General features: G+C 43.1%; 1 protein-coding gene across 1 annotated transcript in view; it reads right to left on the bottom strand.

Moving 5' to 3' along the window:
- The window catches only part of SH3TC1 (SH3 domain and tetratricopeptide repeats 1), a 328,239-nt gene extending 314,926 nt beyond the window's left edge, over window positions 1–13,313 (bottom strand). The window contains exon 1 of the mRNA XM_078678530.1: window positions 13,071–13,313. The gene's annotated coding sequence lies outside the window, so the exon portion shown is untranslated. The remainder of the gene's footprint in view (window positions 1–13,070) is intronic.
- Window positions 13,314–27,115: the final 13,802 nt, after the last annotated feature.

The raw sequence follows: 27,115 nt of genomic DNA, 5'->3' as shown, positions 1-27,115 counted from the left end.
ATCCCAACCTTTAAAAAAAAAATACCTTTGGCCGGTTTAAACATCCCTTTCAAATATTAATAAGTAAACATGTCCTCGCAGTCACTACCACCTAAAAACTGTTTTCACTGTAACAAGTCTGGCTGGAAACTTTGTGATGCACTATTAAATTAAATAACGATATCTTCAGCTACGAAACTGCTAGAAATGCCTTTCTTGGACTCTTTGTAATATTAATGAAAAGCCCAAAATCAATGGTGGATATGTTTTGAATATATATTAAGGAAAATGTATATTTAGAAAGCAACCTTTTCCCTGCCTGGAGCCTCTGGATGCTAATATGTATGAGTCTCCAGCCGCAGTGTTCTGAGTGCTCACGCCCTGATGAGGTCTGAAAACCGCTCCCAAAGCAGAGACATATACCTTAGGCATAAGGAGGTGTTGTTACCTTGACATGATGGCCATTGAGCTGGGCCCAAGAACCTGATTAACTTCACAAAGGACTTAAAAGAAGACTCCCTTGTCATCAGCAAATATTAGCTGACCCTTGTGCAGGACTCTCTCTTTTGTTGTTCCATAAGTCAGGATGGCTCCAATCCCACTGGGGAGGGAGGTGCCCACCGGGACTGGTTTAAAGAGTTTCCCTGCCATGCATGTGGGGTGGGCACATAGGCTCTGCGAGAAGGGTGTCACCATCCTCAATTTGGTAGAGAGGGGCAGGGTGAGGAGTCACTTCCACCCACAAACTAGTGCAACGGATTAATGTAGCATCCCCAGCAGCCTCTTCAGAACACTCTGGACCCAGAAAGAACAGAAGGACTACACCTGCTGTTTGAGACCTTTGAGGAGACCTGAAGGGGGATGGGCTGGGCCTGCTCTCACTTGTATCCAGGACAAAAAAATGAACTGCAAGGGTCAGTTAGCCGATCTGCTGTTAAATTACAGGGCCCAACAGGCTACAAAAAGACTTGTCCCGAAGAGCACAGCTAACCGCCCTTGATCCTACTGGTGGCTTGTCCCGAGTGAGTCTGAAACACCAAGTGGTGTTCCTGAGGTACTGGGACCCTTGGATATGTCAAAGTGTACTTCTCCTAACATCCTGAAAAACCTGGGAGTTAGAAATGTTTTGGCTTCAAAGTCCTCCTGTGGACCGGGACAAACCTGCCAAGTCACTCTGACCTAGGTGTATTGCAGCTGGGATGAAAATTCAGGCTACTCTGGCTAGAAGCTTTTCTGCAGCAGCAACTCCATTTCAGCGGGACATTATGGAAAAGGTATCCAGCCTTGTTGAGGACTCTTCAGCAACAGACTGCAGCCTTTTCTGCTGAAAGTACCCCAAATAAGTCCAACATAGAAAATTAAACACAAAAGTAGCTTTTCTTTTAAAAAACTATACAATTCATCTATTTATGGAGTCAATTTTATAATAACTTTCCTTTTTTCGTTTTGGATTTTTCTTTTTTTTTTTTTTTAAAGTACAACCTTATAAAAAAAACTCCAAAAGTTATGGCTCATATGCTTTAAGGAAACTTTGTATTACCTTTATATAGTTCCCTAATGCAATTGCAATTTCGATAGTAGGCATTTCTGTAAGTAGGTTGACCGCCTGAGCACGTAGCCTTGTATCGTATTTTAAAAATATAGGTCGAAGATATAGTTTACGCTGCTCTAGTGTAATTGTACAGTCTAACAAGATGTGCACTACATCACCTTTTGTACCTAGCCTGCACTTACAAAACCCTTAGTGGTCCAACATTTTTGTTTTTAATTCTTCATTTACCAACTATGGGTTTATACCAATTCGCAATCTTAGTATCTCCTGTCTGTACCAATGGTTTGGTAAAATATCCAGGTAAGGGAAACAATTTTCATTTGACCAAGACTTCATCATGAACTGTACAGATTTTTTCTTAACCAGATATTCCATGTCTATTCTTCTAGAGACTTCTTGACCATGATACTTCAGCTCACTTTTAGTGCATTCTACTTGTAAGGATTCTTGGCAGATTTCAACCTTTATATTTGCACAGGCCTGCTGGATTTTCTTCCTATTCACTTTTGCCCACTTTAGGTTACTAGATTGGGTCGCTCTTCTGCACCATTGGGATACTTTCTGGCCTTTCTCATTGTCCAAGCGTTTCCAAAATCGAATTAAAGCTTTTTGGGACTGTACCCCCCAAGTTGTTGTTCCTAGCTTGGTTCGTATTGCTTGGATCATTGATGAGCGTGGCAGAGTCAACAGGGTTTTCAGGCATTTTCCTTCGTCCAAGTCCCAGTCGCCTTTACCGCTCAAATAATGGACTTTTGCTCCATAGAGTACTTGTGAGGGTATCATTGCGCTGAATGCCTTTAACAGCGGTCTGTGTGACATATCTCCATAATCTCGGTTAAATATTTTCGGACCACAGATCGATGTGAAGGCTTTCGCTTTCTGAGCCTCAAGATGCGCATGCAACTTTAGAGACCTATCGAACCACATCCCTATGTAGCAATATTCATTGACTGATTCCAATTTCAAGTCACCTAAGAACCAATTAAACTTAATATCTTTTTTCCAAAGCATAGAATTTTTGTCCTTTCCAAGTTTACTGTTAAAAATTTCCTTCCACAGTATTGTCTAAAAGAATTTAACTTTCTTTTGAGGCCCAGTTCAGTCTGGTCTAAAATTACCAAGTCATCTGCGTACAGTAGACAGGAAACTTTTTTACCATCCATTCTTGGGCTTGTGCTTCTTTCGACCTCAAGGGAGGCTGGTAAATCTGATACAAATATAGAAAATAACATGGGGGCCAATACGCAGCCCTGTCTAAGGCCATTTTCAATTGGTATTTTTGGCGTCAGTAACCCCTCTGTATCCTTGATTACTTGAGCCCAGTTACCTCGATGTAACTCTTTTGTTATAGCCAGCAAGTCTTCCGGTATATTTTTATTTGCGGGAGTTTCCCAAAGACAGTTCCGATCTACTGAGTCGAACGCTGCCCGAAAGTCAACGAAACAGCAGCAGAGCTTACCGTTTTGTACCGTGAAGTGCCCTTCTATGAAGCCCCCCTGTTCCGCAGGTACGATTGCGAACTGCTCTACCCAATCATTTAGCCTATTCAAAATTATTTTTGAGAATACTTTTTCTCCTATATCTAGCAGATTGATCGGCCTATAATTTTGTGGAGCATTCAAACTACCTTTTTTGTGGATTGGCCTAATTACTGCTTCCTTCCAATTCATTTGGATTTTCCCTTCTGCTAATATTACTTGGAACAATTGGGAAAAGAATCTCGCTCACCACTTTATCTGTGACTTTAGTATTGGACTTTAGTGTTAGATTCACACAATATAGTAACAAATCAATCAGCCAACATGTTTTGTCCATACATGGACATCATCGGGGCTCTGGCAGCCCACGGTGGGATTTATCGAACCAACCAGAAGAGAAGACGTGCTGGATTTGAACACCCTACTAGTCAGAAAACGCCCTCATTATGGGACGGATGGAACAGGAAATTCGGAGCAGATTATCAATACATAATTTGGAGCCCCGATGATGTCCAAGTGTGGCAAAACATGTTAGCTGATTGATTTGTTACTATATTGTGTGAATCTAACAATTTGAAAGGTTTTTGAAATAACCCACAGAGTTTGAAATTCATCAAAGACTACCTATGAACCTTTTTTTTGCACAAAACCATTACTTGAATAATAGATTCGTGAACATTGTGAACTGAGGTGCTCCTTCCAGGATAGGTTATGCTTTTGCTACAGGCAGCCGATATTGCAGCACTACTGCAAAACCAGGCCCCAGTAACAAAAACGGCCCCCACCACTCAAAAAACGTTCCAGCGGGAAAACGCCTGCTGCCCACTGTGGCCAGTCTGGCCCTGTAAACTATACTCCGTGAGATATAAGCTTGAAGGTAAAATCTCCAAGTGGGTCAAATCTAGTTGGAGTATCTGATACAAACTCCATCGCGCTCAGCCTTTAATCACACCTAGGTCCTGGTCTATTGCAACCTGCTGACCCACACTAGGGCTTAATGCTTTTAGGAGGTATTTATATTTAAGACTTTAAACATTTATATATCCGGTTTCCTTCTATTGGATTTTTGTCGTTTTGGTGTCATTTGATCATTACATTAGACTCTAGTTTTATAAATTGGAGAAGGATTTCTATTGTATGTGTTAGCAACTTTCTGTTTTGATTTTCTAAATGCTTTACACATTTTCTTAAGTTAAGTCGGCATATTCTGTGCCATAGCTTCCAGGGTTTGAGCTCCATTTAAATTACTGAAAACGTTTCTGGTCCTAACAAGATAGAGACATTGGGCCCGAGTCACAGAACTAACTTAAGACAAAATCCTAAACCTACTACCGTTTTCGTATTCACAGAAGGCACTTACTCATTTTGGTATTCACAGAAGACACTTACTCATTTCGGTATTCACAGAAGTTAGGGGTCCTAACTTTAGGACTCCTAAATGCCTTCTGTGAGTACCGAAAGTCCTAAAGTTAGGATTTTTCTCAGTTTAGGAGTAGTAAAGTTGAGAAAAATCAAAATTTTAAGACTTTCGGTATTCACAGAAGGCATTTAGGAGTCCGAAAGTTAGAAGTCCTAACTTTACTACTACTAAATTGAGAAAAATCCTAATTTTAAGACTTTTGGTATTCACAGAAGGCATTTAGGAGTCCTAAAGTTAGGAGTCCTAACTTTACTACTACTAAATTGAGAAAAATCCTAATTTTAAGACTTTCGGTATTCACAGAAGGCATTTAGGAGTCCGAAAGTTAGAAGTCCTAACTTTACTACTACTAAACTGAGAAAAATCCTAATTTTAAGACTTTCGGTATTCACAGAAGGCATTTAGGAGTCCTAAAGTTAGGAGTCCTAACTTTACTACTACTAAATTGAGAAAAATCCTAATTTTAAGACTTTCGGTATTCACAGAAGGCATTTAGGAGTCCTAAAGTTAGGAGTCCTAACTTTACTACTACTAAATTGAGAAAAATCCTAACTTTAAGAATTTCGATATTCACAGAAGGCATTTAGGAGTCCTAAAGTTAGGACTCCTAACTTCTGTGAATACCGAAATGAGTAAGTGCCTTCTGTGAATACCAAAATGAGTAAGTGCTTCTGTGAATACCAAAATGGTAGTAAGTTTAGGATTTTGTCTTAAGTTAGTTCTGTGAATCGGGCCCTTAATTATTTGTGGTGGACTACTAATAGTGTTTTCAGATCCAAAGTGCATGTATGAATATGCAACATATTGGCACTGGAGTTAAGCATGCAAAATCAACTTAAAACCACTTGGAACCTTTGTGACTGTCTACAAAAGTACATTTTTGTATGTGTTACTAGAAGGCTTATATTGCCAACTTGCTTATACCTCTGCTGGAAAACCCAGTTTTCCCACACCGAACCCTAAACACTATACACACAAAATCCATCATAATGTTGGATGTTCTACTGTTGTAAGAGAGATTTAGAACAAGAAAAATCTTCAAACTCTGATCTATGATTAAAGATTTGAGACTAGTGATTATAAATCCAAATTTATTTTATCTGGTCGTTGAAACACAAGACTTTGTGAATAAGGCTATTAAACAGCAGTACATGCTAATAAAGATTACTAGTGCATAACGTAGCAAACCAATGAATACAACACCAGATTCAAAACCCAGTAGCTAAGGCATAAAATAATTCATGTTCACTACATTACAAAAATGAAGTTCTATTAAGCTGATCCACTAAAACATTTAGGAGTAGGAGAAGTAGTACTACAGGAGTACTCCTTTACATACTCTTAAATGGTTTGTAAATTAGCCCAGAAATATCTAACTCCTTATTAGTAAAAGTGCAGAGGGCACACATGTTTGTATTTAAATGTTCCTATTTTATTATTCACATTTTGATGTTTTGGGACCAATTAAAAAAGTTATGAAAGATGACGGAAAAGAGTGCTGCAGGAATACTACTTCATATAATTCTAAATGCCTTTGTGAGTTTGGCCTCTGTATTTTAAGCAGTAGAGGGGTGGTCACAGCTCTGCCACCTTCTCAAGGCAACAGAAAGAGATGGCAGAATGATGGATCACGGACTGCTATCTCTCCGGGTCTCTGGTTGGTCTCCACAGGCTTGCAGGAGGTAAAACGATGCCAATGAACTGACTGCCAGCAAGACACATACTTTCTGATTTCTTTTTGAGAGCTGTGAGCTCGTGTTTTGGTAAATATTTTGAATCAGGGTGGGTTGTGGTGAAGAGAGTGGCAGGGCACCAGATATTATTTTTATTTCTTGCTTATTGCGGGAAGGCGGGAGAGCAAGCCAAGGAGAGGTGGGAAAGGGCAGCTAAAAAACTGGTATATTTATTTTAAATATATAATGAATGAAGAGGAGCATAAAGAAGTGGAGAGAGTAAAGAAGGGTATATTGTGCATGGCTACACGTAACTTTCCTCTCTCAATCGCTGATCCAAGGGATCATGTTGGGAAGGTTGACCAAACGAAGGAGCAGATGTCAAGTTTGAGGTTTTTTTCCTTCTCAGAGTTCAAAGCAGATGTCAAGTTTTAGTTATTTTCCATCTCAGAGTTCAAAGTGACATCACACACAACTTGAAGGTTGAATTGTCTATAACATCATTTGGTAATCCTCTGTAAAACAACCTTGATATTGTGCACTACCCATCAATCACTCGATTTTGATCGACCGTGTCGAAAATATGGGCTTCCAACATACAGCCAAGAAACTGCTAGCATCTTTTCTGGCTGATAGGACCCAGGCTGTTACACTGGGCTCCTTCCAATCGTCCAACTTGTCTCTGCCATGTGGGGTACCTCAAGGCTCATCCCTAAGTCCGACACTTTTTAACATTTATGTGTCGGACCTAGCTAACGTCATTCGAGCACATGGGATGAGCCTTACCTCCTATGCGGATGACACGCAGTTGGTCCTGGCCATTAAAAACAACGGCCATAAACTAGCAGAAGACTTCCAAGAGGGCATGATGGCAATTGGTGACTGGATGGCCACCAATTGCCTAAGGCTTAATTCCGACAAGACGGAAGTCGTCATTTTTGGACAATTAACGCCAGAATGGTCCTCTGTTTGGTGGCCCACTTCCTTCGGAAACCCCCCCAAACCTGTCAGCAAAGTGAGGAACTTGGGAGTGATCTTCGATGACCGCCTCAATTTTCTCCCACATGCCACTCAAATTACCTCTTCCGCCTTCCATAAACTACAACTAATAAAGAAAATCCTCCCCTTCCTTCCTGAAACGGCCGGCAAAACCTTGGTGACTTCTCTAGTGCTGTCCACTTTGGACTATTGTAACGCTTTGTTCACAAATGCCCAAGCAAGGGTCATCAATAAAATGCAAGTTATTCAGAACGCAGCAGCTAGACTTCTGGGCAGAATTCCTAAATATAGATCCGCTACAGAAACTATTAGACACCTACACTGGCTGCCCATCAAAAATAGGATTACGTTTAAAACCCTCTGTATTGTGTATAAGGCTTTGCACAATCAAGGACCTTCTTACACAAAACCTGATTCTTTACTGTCCACCCAGATCGCTACGTTCTTCTACTCTAAATGACCTAACGGTTCCCCGTACCAAAACGGTTTCCTGGGGGGATAGAAGGTTCCTGGTATCAGCCCCGATACTATGGAACACCTTGCCCCAGTCAATAAAAACAAGCCCCTCACTCTGGTCATTCCGCAAGCAGTTAAAGACCTGGCTGTTTAATCAGTAAATTTAGATCCTCTCTTCCTTCAGGAGTAAGTACATGCAGATATTCTAGCGCCGAGACGCCCATTGGCATTTGTTCGCGCTCTATAAATGTTATTAATAAAATAAATAAATAAAATAAATAATGATTCTCTATGTTATGACTGAGTTCTTTATAGGTTAATTAGCAACTAGCCTTTCAAAAACATATTAATCATCCTTGCTTTGACACATCAACTTCACTGTTTAGAAATTACAATAGCCCCAAAGAAGGAGGTATTTAAACAGGCTTGGATTTTTCTACAAGCAAAAAAGACCTCACCATGCCCAAAACACAAAGACACGCTCCTCAAAGGAAAAGTCCTTTTTCAATATAACATCTAGAATAGAAAGCTACAATACACACTTTTCCAGTAAACAATCAAGCACCAAGACTTTTCAAATGTAAACATGTGCTGTTAAATCATAGACAAACAAAAGAATGTTATAAAAAAATCTTCACAAAATTGCAACAATATTTATATATAAATATCATACTTAATTTACATTGTATTATTTTTAATTAAGCATGAAAAATGTGTTTTTAAGATGAACCATATTTTGGTCCCACATATACTAAAATGACTGCTTGGTAGTGTTCAACAAGTCAATTTTTTCACCTCTGCTTTCTGAGTACCAGTCATGGGCCCTGATTACAAATGGATCAGTGTTTTCAGACCCTTGTTTTAACACCTGTTTGTGCAGGGGTCGGAAGTACGAGTTGTGTGGAACTTACTGCATCTAGGAATCACAAGAAGCATTAAATATCTCACCTTTGTGGAAGTTCTGGCAGGTCAAACCTGCCTTTGGTTAACAGGAGAAAAGTGTATGGTATTTAAAGAACGAACCATGCAGCAGATATTGTTGTGGGAAGCACCAAAATCCATGTTATTTCTCAGAAACTCATAATAAGTGCTTTTTTTGCACCTGATAAATTATGTAGCCCAGCAGGCCTTTTTCCATCAATGTGCCCAGGATCTGGATCACCATTCCCATATCCTTTGGCCACAGCTGCCAAGGTTTCAGATTACTTATGTGTGACATTTTCATGATTTCACTGTATTTATGAGTGACATTTAACACCTATGAGTGACAATTTCTCGTGAGCAAAATCAAGCAATGAAGACCAGGGAAACATATAAATATCATAAATAACACCCATTTGAGCGACCAGAAACTCACATTTTACTGTACGAGCCGGTTGAAAGTTAGAAAAAAAACACACACACACAAAAAGACGGTATTTTCTCTCGCATTAGAACATACTACAAACACAAGGTATAATGAAGAAAGCACTTTAAAAGTGCTTTAGAGCTGCACGTGAGGACTCTTGACTGATACGTAAAATAACAAAAAGAGAAAATGTATGTAATACAGATGGCTTTATGTTGACATGAGCAAATGTTAATAGCCCATATTATTTTTTTAATGCCTCGCAGTCCTACATTTAATAGTGTGGATCCGACCGACCTGACAGGCGCCAACGGCTCCACTCTGGCGCTGGGCTCCAAAGATAGGACAATACTGTACATACAGTATTACAATGGTGATCATGATGCTGACCCTCGTGACTCTCCGACTCCGGCAGTATTCAGAATCATGCCTGAAGCCACCGAAAAGAAAAGTCACTGTCAGTGATACGGGGTCAGGGCCGGACTGGCCGTAGCAGGCACCGGGCATTTCCCCGGTGGGGTGCCAGGGTAGGGGCCGGTTTTGAGCCCCTGGGGGGCCGTTTTAGATACAGGACTATTTTTGCAGCATAGCTGCAATATCAACCCCTGTAACAAAATCAGCCAAAATCGGCCCTGGAAACCATCTCGGCCGCACCCCCAAACCCCAGGGGGGCCGGCCGAGCACTTTGCCAGGGCAGGTTTAGGTTCCCAGTCTGGCCCTGTACGGGGTGACACCTTTTGTCGGAATAACAGCAATAGGGAAGGTACCACCCTGGAAAAATCACAGTCTACTGACGAGCACTGAAGGAACTACATGCCACGTGACAGACAGGGAGCTGTGGCGGGGTCTCAGCAGCTAATGAACACAGGCTTAACATGTCCCTTCAGGCACTGACTGAGTTAATACACACCACAGAAGTGCATCAGAGTTAGTGGTGCATGCAGGCTGTAAAAAGCTCCTTCTTGGGAAGCCGTGGGTGCGAAGAGAGATTATCAGGCCTCACCTCCGGCCCCTCAGCTCCTCTACTTTAATGCCTAGGCTGTTCTTTTTATAAGAAAGTGCTAAGCGGCGAATCGGGCTGCAGCTCTGAGTGCTCACTCAGCTGCTAAATAACTTTAAAATGCTGGTCTAGCTGCAGATGTAAGTGATGTTCAGTGGCACACACAGCTGAGCACATCACCAGTGATGACTCTGTACGGTCACAGTATGTACTTAAATATCTCTTTTTTTGATTGGTTATTTGTCATTTTTTCCTCCTATAGTAGTGGTCGTGTCACATGTCGAGTTCTGGATTGGATATTGCAGTACACATGAAGAGAAACAAAGACAACTGTCCTGCTGCTGTAACCGACGGTCGCAGTCACTATTTGCTTAGTTCTACTGGCTCAGCGCACACAGGTGGACAACAGGCGCTAAATGTGTGACAATGCATTTTAACCCCTCCAACGCTCATGACGAGCTCAGCTCGTCTTGAGCCACGGTTCTCGTGTGCTCATGACGAGCTGAGCTCGTCAGGACCGTTAGAACGCTCAGGTGCGGGGCTAATTCCCCTGCTGTGCTGGGCATTCTAAGGAACGGGTGTTAGCTTGTCATGAGCACACAAGAAACGTGGCTCATGACGAGCTGAGCTTGTCATGAGCACCGGGGCGCTGTGCGCGCCTCCCCTTCCCCCAGCACAACAGGGGAATCGGCCCCGCAGCCAAGGGGTTAATGCTGTTGTGGGGCCCACCACATTAAAATGCGTTACTCGAACGCCTGATGCGTGATACTTGCCAGAGCTCTTTGGGGTTGCCATAGCTGCCAAGGTTTCAGATTGCCATGTGTGACATTTTCATAACTTCAGAGTAATTATGAGTGACATTTTAATGAATATGAGTGACATTTTCTTGCGCGCAAAATCAAGCTATGAAGATAAGGAAAAACATAAAAATGTGAGAAATTACACTCATTTGAGGAACGGGAAACTCTAAATTAACTGGTGCACAGCGTAAGAAATAATTGTTAAATGACTTCCATGTATCAGAGTCATGTCTAAGTCATATACTTGGAATCATACAAATATCCGAAAGCTCATTTGCAATATATTCAATCAAGACTTTGCACACTAGCCCAGGACCTGTTTTTTCGGTTGTTTGTTATTTTGAGGCTTGTGTTTCCAGCCTTTGCCAAACACAGATTGCCAGCCTTTGTTGTGGGCCCCTCCTTCCCGTAAAATCAGGAAAGCATAGGGTCTGGGCCTCTCTCTGACATCAAGAGAAAACGATGTCAGAGAGGCCCCAACAACACGTGCTGCGTGCGCCGGTGATTTCCTGAGTTTTTCCATGATTTAGTGTGATTTGAATATAGATGACAGACCCTGCTGGATTTTTGACCCCTTAAAAATAAACTTTCAACTTGCAGTTAGATACACGCCTCACACGGCGCCGGTCCAGGCACCTATGTCACCTTCTGAGCATTACTACCAGCAGGCACCTGATCGCGCGGTACGAGACAAAGGCTGGTAAATTTAACACATGCAGACACACATTTATTATAATCTACCTCAGCCAGCTGGGCACTAAGGCCGAGAAGAAACATGTACCTCTTGTTGTGTGACTGTCTGACAACCAGCCTTGCGGCGCTCATAATTCTGCTACATTATGGATTCCAGACTCCTCAACCTACATATAAACACATGGCTGGGTTTCGTTTCCAATAGTTGCCTCTTAGTTACACAATATAATAAGTTGCAAGCTGCATTGATGCCCCAGAGCACGACGTGCACTGCAGGGACATTTACACAATAAAAAAAAACTAAGTGCTGCCACCGGCGTCGCGTGCGCAGCGCTGCGTGTGAGGGGGGGAGGGGGGGGCTCGACTGTCCACTTACTTATTGACTACTGAACTGCTGCTGCCCAGCCACGATTGTGCAGCACAGACATTGCAGCCTGCTGCCACCATACTGCCGCCAGTCAGTGCTGTCTTCATCCACTCTCTCCGAGGCTGCCGGCAGTCTGAGCTCAGGTCAGCTGAGCTGCTCAGGCAGTCACAGGCTCTACTACCGCGGCGCGGCTTCCCCACCATGGGGACGGACGGGTCGGGACACCCCTCCTGCGGCCGGCCCGGCCTGCTGCTGCCTGTGCTTGCCATGATTAGCGCCAACCGTATTAAACTTCCTGTTGGCGGCCGGACGTGACGCGGGAGTACCGCACATCCGGATTTAATGATCCCAGCTCTCCTGGCAGAAAGAGGTTCAACTCGATACATTTGTAGCGCCGGCTCTCACAGAGCTGCGCCGGCGCAGTCTGCTGTAATACTGTTAGGGACACAGGCGGTACCTCGAGCAGCAGAGAACCCACGGTTCACGGGCACAGTGACAGGTGCCGGTTGGCTCGCCTGGCAGGTCACGGTAATGCGTGACATTTCTTTTCAGTGCGGTGATGCGGATCACCGCACTGAAATGCGTGGGCGTCACGCGTGTTGCGTGACGCTTGGCAGGACTGGGTTGCTCCAGCTCAGCTCCAGTTACATCACAATGCATGAACCATCCACAACCCAGCTACCTCTCCTATTACTCCTTGAGTTTAAGTTTAAGTTTGCCTGGCTAGGTTCACGCTAAAGAAATACCATTCACATACATTTGCTGTGATGAAAAGCACCTGGATTCCAACAAACACGGAATCAGGGCCCTAGACTACTTCGACGTATGTTCTCGCGGCCGATGACGTAATTGTGAGGCCCCCCTAAGAGAAAAACACCCCAGTTGAACATTACCTTTCTACATATCCTGACCAGCAACAACAGGCCCCGGCCGGTTAATGTAAACGACCACAATTCAGCAGTCGAATTAACCAAATAATGAAACCATCGTCACAAACGACAATATATAAAAAGTAATTAAATGCTTCATTAAACTGTTTTCAGTTAGGGCCCTTTGCATTTCACCAATAACACTAAAATATATCAAGTAACTTTAAAGCACCATTTTAATGCAATTCCCGTTTCATTATGGTTTTCACAGATGAGCTCCGATCGTTTTTAAAATTATTTTTTTCCAGAACATTCGATGATCATCGCTAAACTGAACACCCGGATACAAATAATAGGCTGAGATCAATATTATATAACGAATAAGGTCATAGGCTGCAGAAAGCTCCGCTCGTAGAGGAGTTGATAGTTTTCTTACCTTTCTGCTTGCTCGTCGAGTCTGCTCTCTCTGGCCACTAGACCCGGCCTGCAGACCGCGGCTCTCTTCGGAACTGACTTCAGAGGGGTCCTTCCTGTGTGAACCTTTTACCTTTCCTGTTGACTAAATAGCTCAGTTGCAAGCTGCAGACTAACATTGTGTTGACCATTAACGGATAAGGTTAGTTAAAAACGCCCTCTTTGTTGTTAAAGTGTACCCAGATTAAAAACTGTCGCGTTAACTGGAAAAACAAAGAAATAATTTGCCAGGCCCTGCAGTCTGCTTTAGAGGCTCTGGGAACTAACCATTGGCACGTTCGGGTTAGCTGCTGTTTAAGTAAACACCATGCAGCCTCTTGTGGAAAATGTTCAAGTCTGAAGAGTTTTTTCCGTGTTTTGAAGTTCGTGGGTTGCTAATCATTTGGCAGTGTTCTGTGTCATCCAGATAAAAAAAGTCAACGCTGGAACAGCTGTGAATTTCACGAATAAACGGCCTCCTACTTCTGTGTTACTCATCAACAAACAATACATATAGGCATAGATGCATCAAGCAACACCGCTTGCAAAGGGGCAGATTCTCAGATTCTGCCCCTTTGCGACCGGTATTTTTGCATTTGGGATGCATCATCCCAAATGCAAAAATCGCAATTAAAGAAATCACAAGATTGCGATTACTTAAATTGCTATTGCATTTAAGGAATCTCAAATTGAGATTCCTTAAATGCAATGCATTAAAGTTAAAAAATTAGCGATTTCGCTAATAGGGGGAGTAAATTACCATGAAGTTGAACTTCATGGTAATTTGCAAAAACTTTGAAAAATGCACTAAAGTGCATTTTTCAAAGTTCCATTTTAGACACAAACATGCCCTTAGGGCATGTGTGTGTGCAAGATGTACCCATATGCATATTTCAGGGGTGCAACAGGGTGTCCTTTTGACACCCTGGCACCCTTGAAATTGCAATCTCAATTTGCGATTCTCTAATTGAGAATCGCAAATTGAGATTTTTGCGAGTCGCAATTGAGGAATTTTAAGAAATCGCTATTTTTTAAGCGAGTTCTTCGTGCTATTCCTTATTAGCGAATCCTTATTTTTCGCTAATAAGGACTTGCAAAATGGATGCTTGATGAATATATGGGTTAGGGTCATATGTACAAACCATTTTTACCGATTAGCAATTTAGAATTGCACATACACACCGATTGGGTATTTGGAAGGGGTGGGTTAAGGGCGTCGCTTCCAAATACAGAATTGCAGTGGTATGTATGAATGTTTTGCGACTAAATTAGTTGCAAAACATTCATTTTGTATCCACTACTAAAAGGTATTGGTAACCGTTCACAAACAGGAAGGGGTCCTTAGACTCTTAACTCAGGGCTTTAAGTGGGATTAAAAAACTGGGGGGTCTCTCAAAGGGGCTTGGCTTAAACACCTAAGGTAGAAATCTGTGCTTAGCATAGTGCGCTACCCGACGGGCATTTTGCTGTTTTTATCATTGCATCCAGATATATAATACAACAAGTAACATTACATATACACAAGCTAGGTCTATTGTCTTTGTCAATGGTTGTTAGTTGCATAAGATAACTTAGCAACAACTATGGCTTTCTTGTTTATAACATTGCTTCAGTTCAGACAAGATGACACTGTGAAAGAACTATAACGAGTCTCTGATGGCAAATCAAAGGCGGTGAAGGGTGGAACTGCTGCAGAGCTAAGATTATGTTTTTTCACCCTGAGAGTGAGGGTAAAAATGGAGAGCCCAATAGGGACCCATCTTGGCACCTGCTTTTTAGAAATGCCAGTTCTGAGCACCGACAGGACCCGGCCCACTTAATGCCCTGCCTTAACCCCTTCGGTGCTGGGGGGAGGGGGGGCGCACAGCGCCCGCATGCTCATGACGAGCTCAGCTCGTCATGAGCTACGGCGCTCCTGTGCTCATGACGAGCTGAGCTCGTCACAGGTGCATTGGCTCCCGTGGAACGCTCAGCACAGCAGGGGAATTCTCCCCGCACCTGAGCGTTCCACGGGCCATGACGAGCTGAGCTCGTCATGAGCACCGAAGCGCCGTGGCTCATGATGAGCTCAGCTCGTCATGAGCACCGAAGGGGTTAACTGCTTAACCGCTACTCCCCCCATACTGTGCCCTTTTTTGGCTATTTGGGAGTAGTTTGTGCTTAGTGCTTCATAACTTTTTTGCACTTAAGATATCCTCGCCAAATTTGTATCCTTTTTTCTAACATCCTGGGGATTCTAAAAGTACCCAGGGTTTATGAATTTCCCTGGAGAGGACAGAAAAAATATTCAAAATATAACTATATTTTGGGATTTAAGGGAACTTTTGGAAAAAAGTGCTCTGGATAAAAGCGGCTGTTTTTCCCCCTAAAAATGGCACCAACAAACCGTCTGCTGTGCTTGAGTCACCGTCTTCCCAGCGTTCACAAACATGGTGAATAAACAAAACACATTTTTTTACCAATATATTGTTGCCATTTTCCAAAGAGGTAGCCATTTTGTGCTCTCGACCTACTTTCGGTTTGCGGTGGAATCCAGTGTGAAACCCATAGGTAATCCAGAAAAACAAGATATTTCTGAAAAGTAGAAAAGATTTCAAATTCAGCAAGGGGTCATGTGGGTAGATCCATCAGATTTTCCCAAATAAACTAACTGTTGAAATAAACAAATACTGAAAATGTGTTGGAAAAAACAGCCATTTGGGACGTTTTCTTCTGTAACTTTTTGTCACAGTAGCCGATTTACAAAATCAATAAAACTTTATGTCCGCTAGACCCTTGTGGTTGTGGGGATATATAGGGTTTGTTGGTTCACAAAGAACCCAAGGTACCCAGAGCTAACAATCGATCTGCACCATACAATAGGTTTTCATTGTGTACAGCGTATAGACCAATTCATATGGTGAAATATGTATAGTGAAAAATGGGTATCAAGGAAACCTGTGCATTTCTGACTTGGGCACAAGATATGGAGTTAAGAAGCAGTGGTTATTTATACATCTCTGAATTTGTGGGTGCCCATACTAGCATATGATTCAGAGGATATTTTTCAAAATGTCTTCGTTCTTACACACTGGCTTACATTTGAAAGGCACAAATGCTTCAAAATCCAATTGGTAATAACAAATGTTCTACTATTCTATGCTCCTACATGTGTGCTGATGAAAATTATACATTACTTGTGTGGATAGGCATTGTGCCTGATCAGGAAACAGCCCAAAACACAACATGGATGTATCACGTTTTTCCATTGAACACTGACACTTTTTTTGCACAGTGGGTAGCTGTGTATTTTGGGCAATAGCTCAGCCAGCAAACCTAGCAAACTTGCACATGTATGAAAACTAGGCACTTGGGGGAATACAGGGTGGGTGATTTGCATGCCCCTCACCAGGGGTTTTTACCCAGATTCCCTTGCAAATATTAAACTGTGACTAAAAAATGTTCCTCAAATTTCTTTGATGGAAAGTTCTGGAATCTGCGAGGAGCCACAAACATCCTCACATCCAGCATTCCCCCAAGTCTCCTGACCTGATAAAAATTGTCCCCATTTATGTGGGTAGGCCTAGTGTCCGCAACAGGAAACGTCCCAAAACACAACATGGTTACATCACATTGTTCCACTCAAAACTTACCCTTTCTTTGCAAAGTGGGTAGCTGTGGATTTTAGGCCCTAGCTTGAGCTGCCACCTAAGGAAACCTAGCATACTTGTACCTTTTTGAAAACTAGACACCTGAGGTAATCCGGGGGGTGGCTTGCATGGCTTTAACCAGGTTTTGTTACTCAGAATCCCTTGCAAACTTCAAACTTTGCCTAAAAAACAAATTTTCCTCATATTCCTGCGATGCAAAGTTCTGGAGTCTACGGGGAGCCAATTTCCTTCTACCCAGAATTCCCCCAAGTCTCCCGATAAAATGCTGCTCCATTTGTGTGGCTTGGACTAGTGCCCAAGACACGAACAGATCAAGCTGAGGTCATTGGGAGTTCCCTCACAAGAGAATGCTGTGAAATTAAGCACACCACCCTGGACTCTCTGGGGTGTCTACTTTTCAAAACTGTCTGGGTCTGGCAGGTGGCAGCCTACCCAAGCCCAACAAGTACAGCAATTCACTATTGCAAGTGGAAAGATATTGGGAGTTAGCCACACTCTCCTGGCCCGTACGTGAAGACAACACCCAAAGGAATCAAAACATCCTCCAGTTTGCCATTGGGATTGGATTTCTTAGTCTGCAGGAGAGCAGAAGAACAGTTGAGGCTTTGAGTAGAGTGGTGTGAAGGTTAGGATTGGCCAAACCTGCCCCATTATTTTAAATATTTCAGCCATACAGTGGGCTTTCTGGCCCTCAGAGGGGAATTGGCACAAATATGCTGTATTCCCTGGAGGACGGGGGCAAATAGACTGGTTTGTTCCTTTTTTGAGGGTGGGGGTGTGGCCAATGCCAGAGGGCAACACCTGTACCACTTTTTTTCGCCACAAAGGCAACATCCATGGTGTCATGTGGACTTTCTACCCCCCATGGGGCATGTTTTGGGCAATTCCCCCCAATTGGGCTAAACCTCCTACATGTTATGTTATGTTATGTTATAGGTCACTTGTAAAGCACACGCTCACCATAAGGTCTCTTGGTGCTAGTAGCAGAGGGAAGCATTGATCACCAATTTAGGCATAGGATTGTCAGAACAACCAAGAGTCTCCTGAATTTCCCGTAGTTGCAGAGTGATCTAATATGCATGGAAATGGTGTTCCATGGAAGAGGAGCCAGAACAGAAAACCTGATTCCTCCTAGCCTTTTCCTTTTGCTTCTTCTCAACATTAATAAATTGAGATGAGCTGATCTCAGATGCCGAGTGGGCATGTGGCTCTGAAATCTGATCAATAAAAAACTGGCGCTTTTATCATGAAGAGCCTTAAAAAATCGTACATGCTGTTTCAAAGATGGTCCTCTGGACCACAGGGAGCCAGTGGAGTTTTTTCATTAGAAGACCAGCCGGGCCGCCTGGTTTTACACCAATTACAACCTGTGAATGAATCCAGTAGGGAGTCCCAGGTAGAGCACTAGGGTGACGAAAATTTGAAGGACAGCTTTCTATATAAAATATCTGCAGATTTTCCTTATTCTTTGAAGTTGGAGATGGCAAGAGAATGACACAGCTCCAGTCAGTTGTTTGAGAGATAATTCTTCATCAATAAGAATCCCAAGGCTTTTTGCAACTCTCTTAGGCATAGGGGAAGAGTCTAATTCTGAAAGCAAGAAGGAGGGGTTCCATTGGATCGAGTTATTTTTCATCACCACACTTCAGTTTTATCGGAGTTTAACTTTAAATGAGGAAAATTCATTCTGTCCCGAATATAAAACACAGTGTTTTGAAAGAGTACCTTAGACTCTATTGTGTCGACCGCAAAAATTAGCTGCATGTCATCAGCGCAATTAAATATTTTCACATCTTATTTCTGAAAAGTGCGTATTAAACCACGGTATGTGCTGACAACCCATGTTATGATTGATGGACAGAGATGCACCTGTATCAGTGATGTAATCCTATTGATTTCTGTTGACGAACTACTGTGCCTAAATTATTTTGTATTTTTACATGACAAAGTATCGCATTGTTTTAAAAATGCAAATAAAAATATTTTCCCAAAAAAAAAGTGCGTATTAAAGGACGGATGTAGAGATTAAACAAGTAGGAGGACAAGGAGTATCCTGAGGCACTCAACAGTCCAAGTGGACTTTGGCAGAGCAAAATGGGGAAAGGGAAACGGACTGAATCCGATTTTTGAGAAAGGAGGTCATCCACCCAAGTGCGGTACCCCACAGTCCTGCATTACGGACACAGGCGATCAATAAGGTACGGTCGACCGTGTCAAATGCCCCTGAGAGGTCCACCCGGAGGGGCAGAAATACACTATTGCCCATTCTAGTGAGGGGGTTATGGCTCAATGCAACGGTAGACCGCACCCTCCTTTTATTTATTTTGGCTCCTTTTTGAAAAGTCATATGTTTAGTGTGCTTTCTACCACCGGGGGGCACATTGGGGGTGAATACCTCTATCCAACCCTGTGGGTACAGAAGTTCTATTGGGCCTCGAGGTGGGAGCGAACATAGGGCCACTCCTCCCCACCCCAAATACAAGATATTGCATAACTATAGTCCCTGATGTCTATTGGGCTTTCTGCCCCACCTGGATGGGCAGATTGAATGTAAATTATCCCAATCTGCCCTCCAGGGGGCAGAAATACTGATCAGGTATGGGATGGGGGCAGCCCAAGCCTTTGCGCAAGGGGCCGCTTCCCCAAAATACTTGATGTCTAGGGGGTGGATCGCTGCTTGGGGATCGCTCTCCTATGGCGATCCACAAGCAGGGATTCTCTGGGGAGGCATATCATTGGAAAGTCTAGCTTGTCCCCTTTCTAACAATACATCTTCCACCCCAGTCAGTGCTTGGGGGACTGAGATATGCCCCCTGGGCATTGATGCTTTTGCCAGTATAATGAGACCATCTGCTGGTTTTACTTTCACTTTAGTGTAATTGTTGATCGTCAATACACACAAAAAGACTCTTCCTGAGCAGCCTGAGTTTAAAAAATAATAAAGAGATCCATCTGCACGAGAGGGACCTTTATGTGCCTCACCGTTTTCAGCCAATGGCTGATAGACTCACTGGGGAGGTAGTGCAGGTGTCGGCCATTGACCAACACCCACACTAAAAGGGTTAAGGGACTCCTTCCCCTTTGAAAATGTAAAAAAAGATATGTTTTAACCCCTTGTGTGCTCGTGACGGAACCACTCTGTCACGAGCCACGGACGCGCTGTGCTAATGATGGAGTGGTTCCATCACGGCACGGCCGCCCCGCCCACGCTGATAGAATTCCGCGCCTGCGCAGCGCGTTCTATTGAGCGGGCGGAGCCGTGATGGAACCACTCTGTCATTAGCAGAGCGCGCCCGTGGCTCGTGGCGGAGTGGTTCCATCACGAGCATGGCGGCACACGGATGTGGCGGCATGGCACTCCTTGCAGCGCATCCTCCTGTTGTTGGATTTATTCTCCGCTGGGCCACACCTCATGGATCCAGCTATCGGACCGTGCTACTCGACCAAGCCTCCTTCACAGTGGATCGGGACTCCGACCCTGTTTGATACTTACCTAGCTGACTTTCCCCCCCTGGCTCTCTGCATACTCTGGCTGCCTCAGAGATTGGTTCCCTAATTAAGAAGCTCTCAAGTGGCCTGCTGGAATCCTTGGCTTCCTTCAGAGTGGTCTTCACATCCAGACGCTCCCACGAGCTGCGTGCGTCCCCCTTCGCTTTACATTCGTTGATGCCTACCATATTGATTATCCTTCTTCACATTGGGCAAGCTCCACTGCCCCACTGATGCCTACAGCCTGCCTGCTTCAGCACCCCTGATCCGGCAACCCGGTCCTGAAGATGATCCTGATTAAATAGGATCGAAACACTGTAAACCATTCAACGCAATCCACGTCGCAAATTCAAATATGGTTCACACTAAATGTTGTACTAAACCATGATCCAATCCTGTAAATAGTTTTGTTGAACCATATATTTCACTGTATATATTCTTTTTCACTTAGTCCCTGTGCGCCTTCTGCAGCTCCTTCACTTGTCACTTGCACCATCACTTTTATGTGTCACGAGCACAGTGGTGCACCAAGTACATTTTTAGGTTGCTTCTGCATTCATGCATACAATGCTGATACAACTGTTCTAATTTTTGTTACTTTAAATATATGATGCCAAGAGCACTTCTAAAATACTCCATGAGTCTCCCTTCTCCTTCCTGTAATGTCTTGTACATGCATATATACTTGCCTTCCTTAATGATACCGGTAGAGACGTTGTTATTTTGCTGTACCACAACCCATGGCACACTTTCATCAAAACTTCAACAACAATGGGACCTCCTCCCATATCCAAATACATGGTACAGACACAGAATTTTAGACCTGAGTGCTATATGGAAACATGAATTACATACATACATCTACACACTTCCACTAATCAACTAAACATCAGGGCCGCAATAGAGCGACATTGTGCTGCAATATAGGTCGGGACTTAAAGAATGCAATCAAATACAAAAGCCCCTTGTTTCTGAAACAGCACAGACAGAAATGCTGAAACAATTCATGGCCTTAGTTCAGTAGGTTTTCTGTTGTTTCTGCTAAAAGACACAGATAATACATGATCATTACTTACTGTAGTGAGTAATCACGCACGGTTTTGTTTAAATAACAGTGAACACATTTTAAAAACTCTTCTTCCCTTTGTGCACGAATTGTCAGGTCAAATGTATTAATTTTGAGTCTTATTAATTGAATCTAAAGAAGTCCAAGGATTTTATGTCTTGGATGAAAACTCTTTGAGTACCAGTATGTTTTTTATCCCGTGATTTACTGTACAGGGTTTTTGCAGCATTTTACCCTTTATGCTTACTACCACAGCTAAAATAGCTAATATTTGGATCTATTACATCCTGTGTTCATTTGGTTCTGTCATTTCTACTATTGAAATGTCAATTGAATTCCAAAATGCTTTCTTCTGTTTCTTCCCAGAGGCCAATCGCTTCATCTGTATATCATTTCCACCACATCAATACTGTATTGACCAGTTGTAGGAATGCATTTGCATATATTAGTGATGCATTTGAACTCATCACAGTCACTGTAGTTTCCACATTGTATGCAGCATTATATCTGAAGTAGTTGTTGTATTGAATGTTTTTAGTAGCTGCAGGACAAAAATCTTGTTTGATTCAATCTCCTCATTTTGGAATGGAAGCCACTCCTCTGCTTCCATTCCTTGCTCATGTACACTGTTGGAGAACAAGCTAACCACATCCAGGAGATGTAAGATGTTTTAATTTCAATTCAATTCTAATGCTATAAAGTTGACCAAAAAAGTCTCACGTGTCTTCTGAACAAGTTTACCACTTTGGTCAAACTTTTAGCAACATAAATAGACAGTGGTTGCAGTACTGTATTCATTAAAACTAAAATTGGACATGTTAAAAACATATGAATTTTTGGTGTACTGTAGATTGCTGTATTATTGGTGTTAAATTCAACAAGAATATTTTATGTGTTATTATCAATCCAATCATTGCCATTTGCTTTATTCAGTACATTTCTAATTAATTTTCGCAAAATTATTTGTGTCTGTGTGTGTGTTGGTGCCATCCTACAATAGCTACCTGCAGTTTGTTTGTAACTGCGACCAGCTATCATGGTCACTATCAAACCATGCAGGAAAACAATATTCCATTACCTACTACCATAAGGTAGGAACCCACTTTTTAGCAGTTGTGGGTGTCAGGAGGCCCACAATTAATGAACTACCACCATTCTTCAATGAATGTCCACCATTTGGTAGGAAGTACCACCATTTTGCCAGGACCATTGCTGTGCTACAGGTGTCCACTATATTCTAGGAATTACCCCCATTGTTCTAGGATGAACAGTATGCTAGGGTTGGCCCTCATTCTGCAAAAGTTGCAAAGAAATATCACCATTACTTGAGGGTCAGCATTTTACCAAGAGTAGGCAATGGGTATTCCAAGACATGGATGTGGATGCATACACTTGCTGCAGACTACCACCATTGTGTCAGGGCTGGCTTTCTACTAGTGTGGGAATGAGCAACATGACATGGAATTTTCAAGGAATAACCATTTGATGGCACAACATGTCATGGATGCCCACGTTGCCAAAAAATAGCACCACTAGACAATGGTCGGCATTTTATTAAAAGTGGACAATGGGCACTATAGCATCAATGTCCAAAGGCTGCTAATAATTACCACCATTTTGCCTGGGCCAGCATTTTACAAAGGTGGGTATGGGGAGAAAGACTCACACACTCCTCACACATGTCCATGCTTACACAGACAGAAATGCCTGTGCACACACATCATACACAGACACAGAGAGAGATGGACTCAAGCACACACTCGAACATGGCACCACATTTTTTTGTAATTGCTTTTGCTTGGTCCTCTTGCTGCTCCTCCAAACAAGTGTTCCTTTTCCTCATGCGTCACCTGGTGGTTTCTTGAGCAGGGGCACGTTTCCCAGAATCTGGGAATGTGGTCGAGTCGATGCAGGCATCAAGGATGGTTGTTAGTGCTTTGCTGATTTGGTGAAGGCACAGCAGGGGCAAGGGTCAGTTGGAGCCTCTGAGTGGATGGTCTTCATGGTAGCAGCGATTTCAACAATGGTGATAGCAGGCCACAAGGTCGTGGTTTATTCATTCCCCGTGATAGGAAGTTGAGTTGTGACAATGAGCGTATCTGGTTGAAGGTTGAAGTTGCTGTATATGGAGGCGATTTTGTTGCAGAAGAATTCTGAGATCCTGTTGCAAAGATCTTGGTAGGGAGCAATGTAGTTGGAGACTGCTGAAGGCCCGAGGAAATCTTTGATGATAGCGAAGATTTCCTTGCAGGTGTTAGTGCTGGCTGCAGGATCTGGCTGTAGGAGCTGCAAGAGCTGTGCTCTTGGTGACAAATAGCGTTTTAGGGTGTATTCATTTTAGGGCTGAATCAAAGCGTTTTAGGGCTGATTCGAAGATGTCTTAATCTGTGGTGTCTCCTCGTTTGAGCTCCAGTTGCTTTCAGCAGTGTTTAGTCAGCCTGAGTTTCTCTGTGTACGAGCTGGCCTGTGGTGTTGGCGCATGCGGTGATCCAGCTGTTGAGGTTTTTGATGGCTTTCAGCAATTAAATGATGTGCTCAGGCCGGTGCCTGGAGAGGGTGGAAGCCCACTCCTCTTCTGAGATGCTTTTCCAGCTGCAGCAGGAGGTTTCAGTGATTATAAGTCTTTGAGGGTGCAGGATAGATATACTGAAACTGATTAGGGCGTGATCTGTCCAGGTCATATTTGCTGGTTTGTGGACAGTAATGTTTCTGATTGAGGAGGAAATCGGGTCCTATAGGTGTCCAGCAGTGTGGGTAGGTTCGGTGGGTGAGGCCAAAGTTCAGCGATTTTCTAGAAGGGCTGTAGAGTTTCGGTTTGTGCTTTCTTCTAGTTAAAAGTTAAAGTATCTGAGGAGGATGAAGGTGTTGATGATCACAAGTGTGATGAAGTCTGTGATGTTGCTGGCGAAACTGTGATGTTGCTGTCGTAACTGGTGCGGAGTGCTTTATACGAGGGTTCCACCCAAGGAGAAGTTGGCTGCGCTGCGTATCTTGAACGTGAGGTGTTCAATGTAGCTCTTGAGGGGTGTCCTTGTAGGTGGTACATTTGATGGTATCTTTGAATATGATGGCAACTCCACCCCCAAGCTTGTGCTGATGGTTAAGCCTAAGAATCTTGTACCAGATGGGGATGACTGTAGTGATGTCTCGTGCCAAGGTCAGGTTTCACCCTGTTTCCATGGGAAAGAGCTGGTCTGGAGCATGGTTGTGCAGTAGGATCCATATCTGTGTGGCATGTTTGGTGAGAAAGCGGGTGTTAAGAAGCATGCATGTGAGTGCAGCATGTTGTTTGGGCTGTGTTTGGTGTGTGTGCTTGTAAGCGAGAGGCTGGTTTGATTGAGTGGAGTGCTGGGTGCTGTTCGTGGGGTAGTGGTGGGTGTAGTGTGTGGGAGAGTGCATTAGAACTTGCAGGAAGCACACGTGAATGCTCCTTCCACATTGGGTGATGCAGTGTGGCAGCAATGCGGAGAGCGGCGGCCAGGGTTAAGAGCATGGGGGAAGTGCAGCAGGGTATCGATGGTCATGAGGAGATCCTATATTCCTAGTGCTGTCTTTGCAATGAGACAAACGGGAAGCAGAATCTCAAGTAAGTGTTAGACATTTACAAAGTGGACATAAAAAAAATACAATGTTGTGATAAATGTGTTTAAGGAATATTTCAATAGCCTCGGACACCCAACCAATGGATTCACAGCACTTGAGCAGATTTGAACCACTGCCCTGACCTCTATTTGACAGTCCCAGAATTAAGGCAAGTACTTTTTCAAGATATTCTGCTAAATAATGGCAGTGTGTGTGAACAATAAAGTGGCAACCTGTCCCCAAGAGCTTGGATCACCTGTGTCACAAAATAATGTAATACTTTGAATCATTTAAAAATGTGTGAATTGGTGTCAAAGGTTGGTTTATCCACAAGCTACTCATACAAGCCAGCTTTGGAGAACAGAAGAGGACAGTTCTGAGAAAAAGTTGTTGCATTGAAGTGCAGGGTTTGCAAAGCGGAAGAAAGAAGGAATAAAGCCATGCTATGCTTAAAAAACAAGGAAGTCTTCCTCCTAAATCGAGAGTGCTAGGCTAGCATGGGTCTTGTTTCCGTGAAAAGTAATGGGGGCGCAGAGTGAACGCTTTTGTCTCTTCCTGTAAAACTTTGACCACACATGAGAGCGACAACTCTAGCAAAACTCTCGGCTGCCTATTCGTGCAATGTATAAATCATTCATTCACATTTTTTTGTATAGCGCTAAAATGCTAACAACGGCAACAAAGCGCTCAGGGGACCACAAAGCCCCAGAACAGCAAGGTCTTAACTGTTTTCCTGAATGGCAGGCGTTCATCTATTGCTCGCAGTGTCTGCACTTATAATTTCAGGCCGAGCATGCTTGCAGTCAATTCAGTAGTTCACCCATTCCAGTGTTTATCAAAGTATCCTGGGATTTGTAGTATTGAATTCATAAGGCGGAAGTACAAATACCGGAATGCAATGTAGAAACCAGAAGAGGGTGAGCTATTCAGGCTTGGGATAGGGAAATGTGAGAGGTCTGGCTAGAAACTGTTAATTTTATTGTAACTTTTTTCTCCTTATACATAGAAAGCCACTAAAATCAAATATTTAATCGTGTGAGGAAGCGAGGCTGCCTTTTCTGTGGAGAGAAGCTGAACCCCATCCCGCGTGACCTCATCCGATAAGTAAATGTCTGCGTTTCTTTACGGCTCTCTTGTCTCAGCGGAATTTTGCGGTCAGCGGTTTTCTGTAGACTGCTGGGCGACGGAATTTCCTCTCAACGTGCGGTATATTTTTTCTTCTTCTTGGTTTCTACGTGCAATCTCTGACCCAGAATATCCAGCCGGCTTTCATTTACTTCCCATAGAGGACTGAGCCGAGCGATAGGGTTAACGGGATATTTGGTTTTAGCCAAGGAAGAGGAAATGCTGACACTTCCTTTCAAATAATGATATTTGCTTAGTCATGCCAACGGGCCTATTGTTTAGCAGAGTGAACGCCAAGTGAGGCACTGAAGCTGTCCTGCAGGTTCGCATTTATCATGGATTCTTAATGCATAATTGCCTAAGACTGTTTTTTGCGGAGACACGGGGGGGGCGAGGCTATGGGTGAGATGTGAAAAAAATGCTATACTTTTATACCTATTACTATTCAAACCCTTGCACATTGTGGTCCCTAATGAAAAAAACTTTGAAGATCCAGGATTATGGTTCGTAGCTGTTATAGAACAGGATGGCACTTGAAGAGGTATCATGCAGAGAAGTCTGAAAAAGAGGTTTAAGTGTGAATATACCTATTTTGACTCCACATACATCTTTTCCACGTACTAATTGCTATTACATCATAAAATACCCAAATTGCCAACTTTTTCAACCAAGGTGAGCTATGCTTGGCTGGTACTTCTAAAAAACGACGTTTTTTTAAAGAGTTAAAACATGTTATGAAGTGGGAGATTGCGTACGATTGAAGCCATGGGCATGTTTCAGTCTTACTGAATAGCCTCTACACATGCAAAACGCTCTATCTAGGACCTTAGGAAAGCTTTTCAGAAAGCAGACACTTGGAAGAATAGTAGGCTGGAGAGGGAAGGGTTAACGAATAGGGGAACCATGCCTCTGAGGTAATGAGAACATGATAAACAATGTGAAAGGTTCTCATCTGACCATGGGAGCCCTAATGGGGAATTATTGCTCGGGTGGGTCCCACAAGCTTTACAACCTGGTGCTCATGACGTTAATCTAGGAAATTCAAGAATAACACATGCCACAGTCAGAACTAACGCACAAAAATGTGTGCATCGGGTCCCAAATTTCAAACTTGTA

The sequence above is a fragment of the Lissotriton helveticus genome, chromosome 2_2, assembly GCF_964261635.1.
Source record: "Lissotriton helveticus chromosome 2_2, aLisHel1.1, whole genome shotgun sequence".
Taxonomy (NCBI): domain Eukaryota; kingdom Metazoa; phylum Chordata; class Amphibia; order Caudata; family Salamandridae; genus Lissotriton; species Lissotriton helveticus.
The sequence above is the reverse complement of the archived record's forward strand: the minus strand, read 5'-3'. Positions and strand labels throughout refer to the sequence as shown.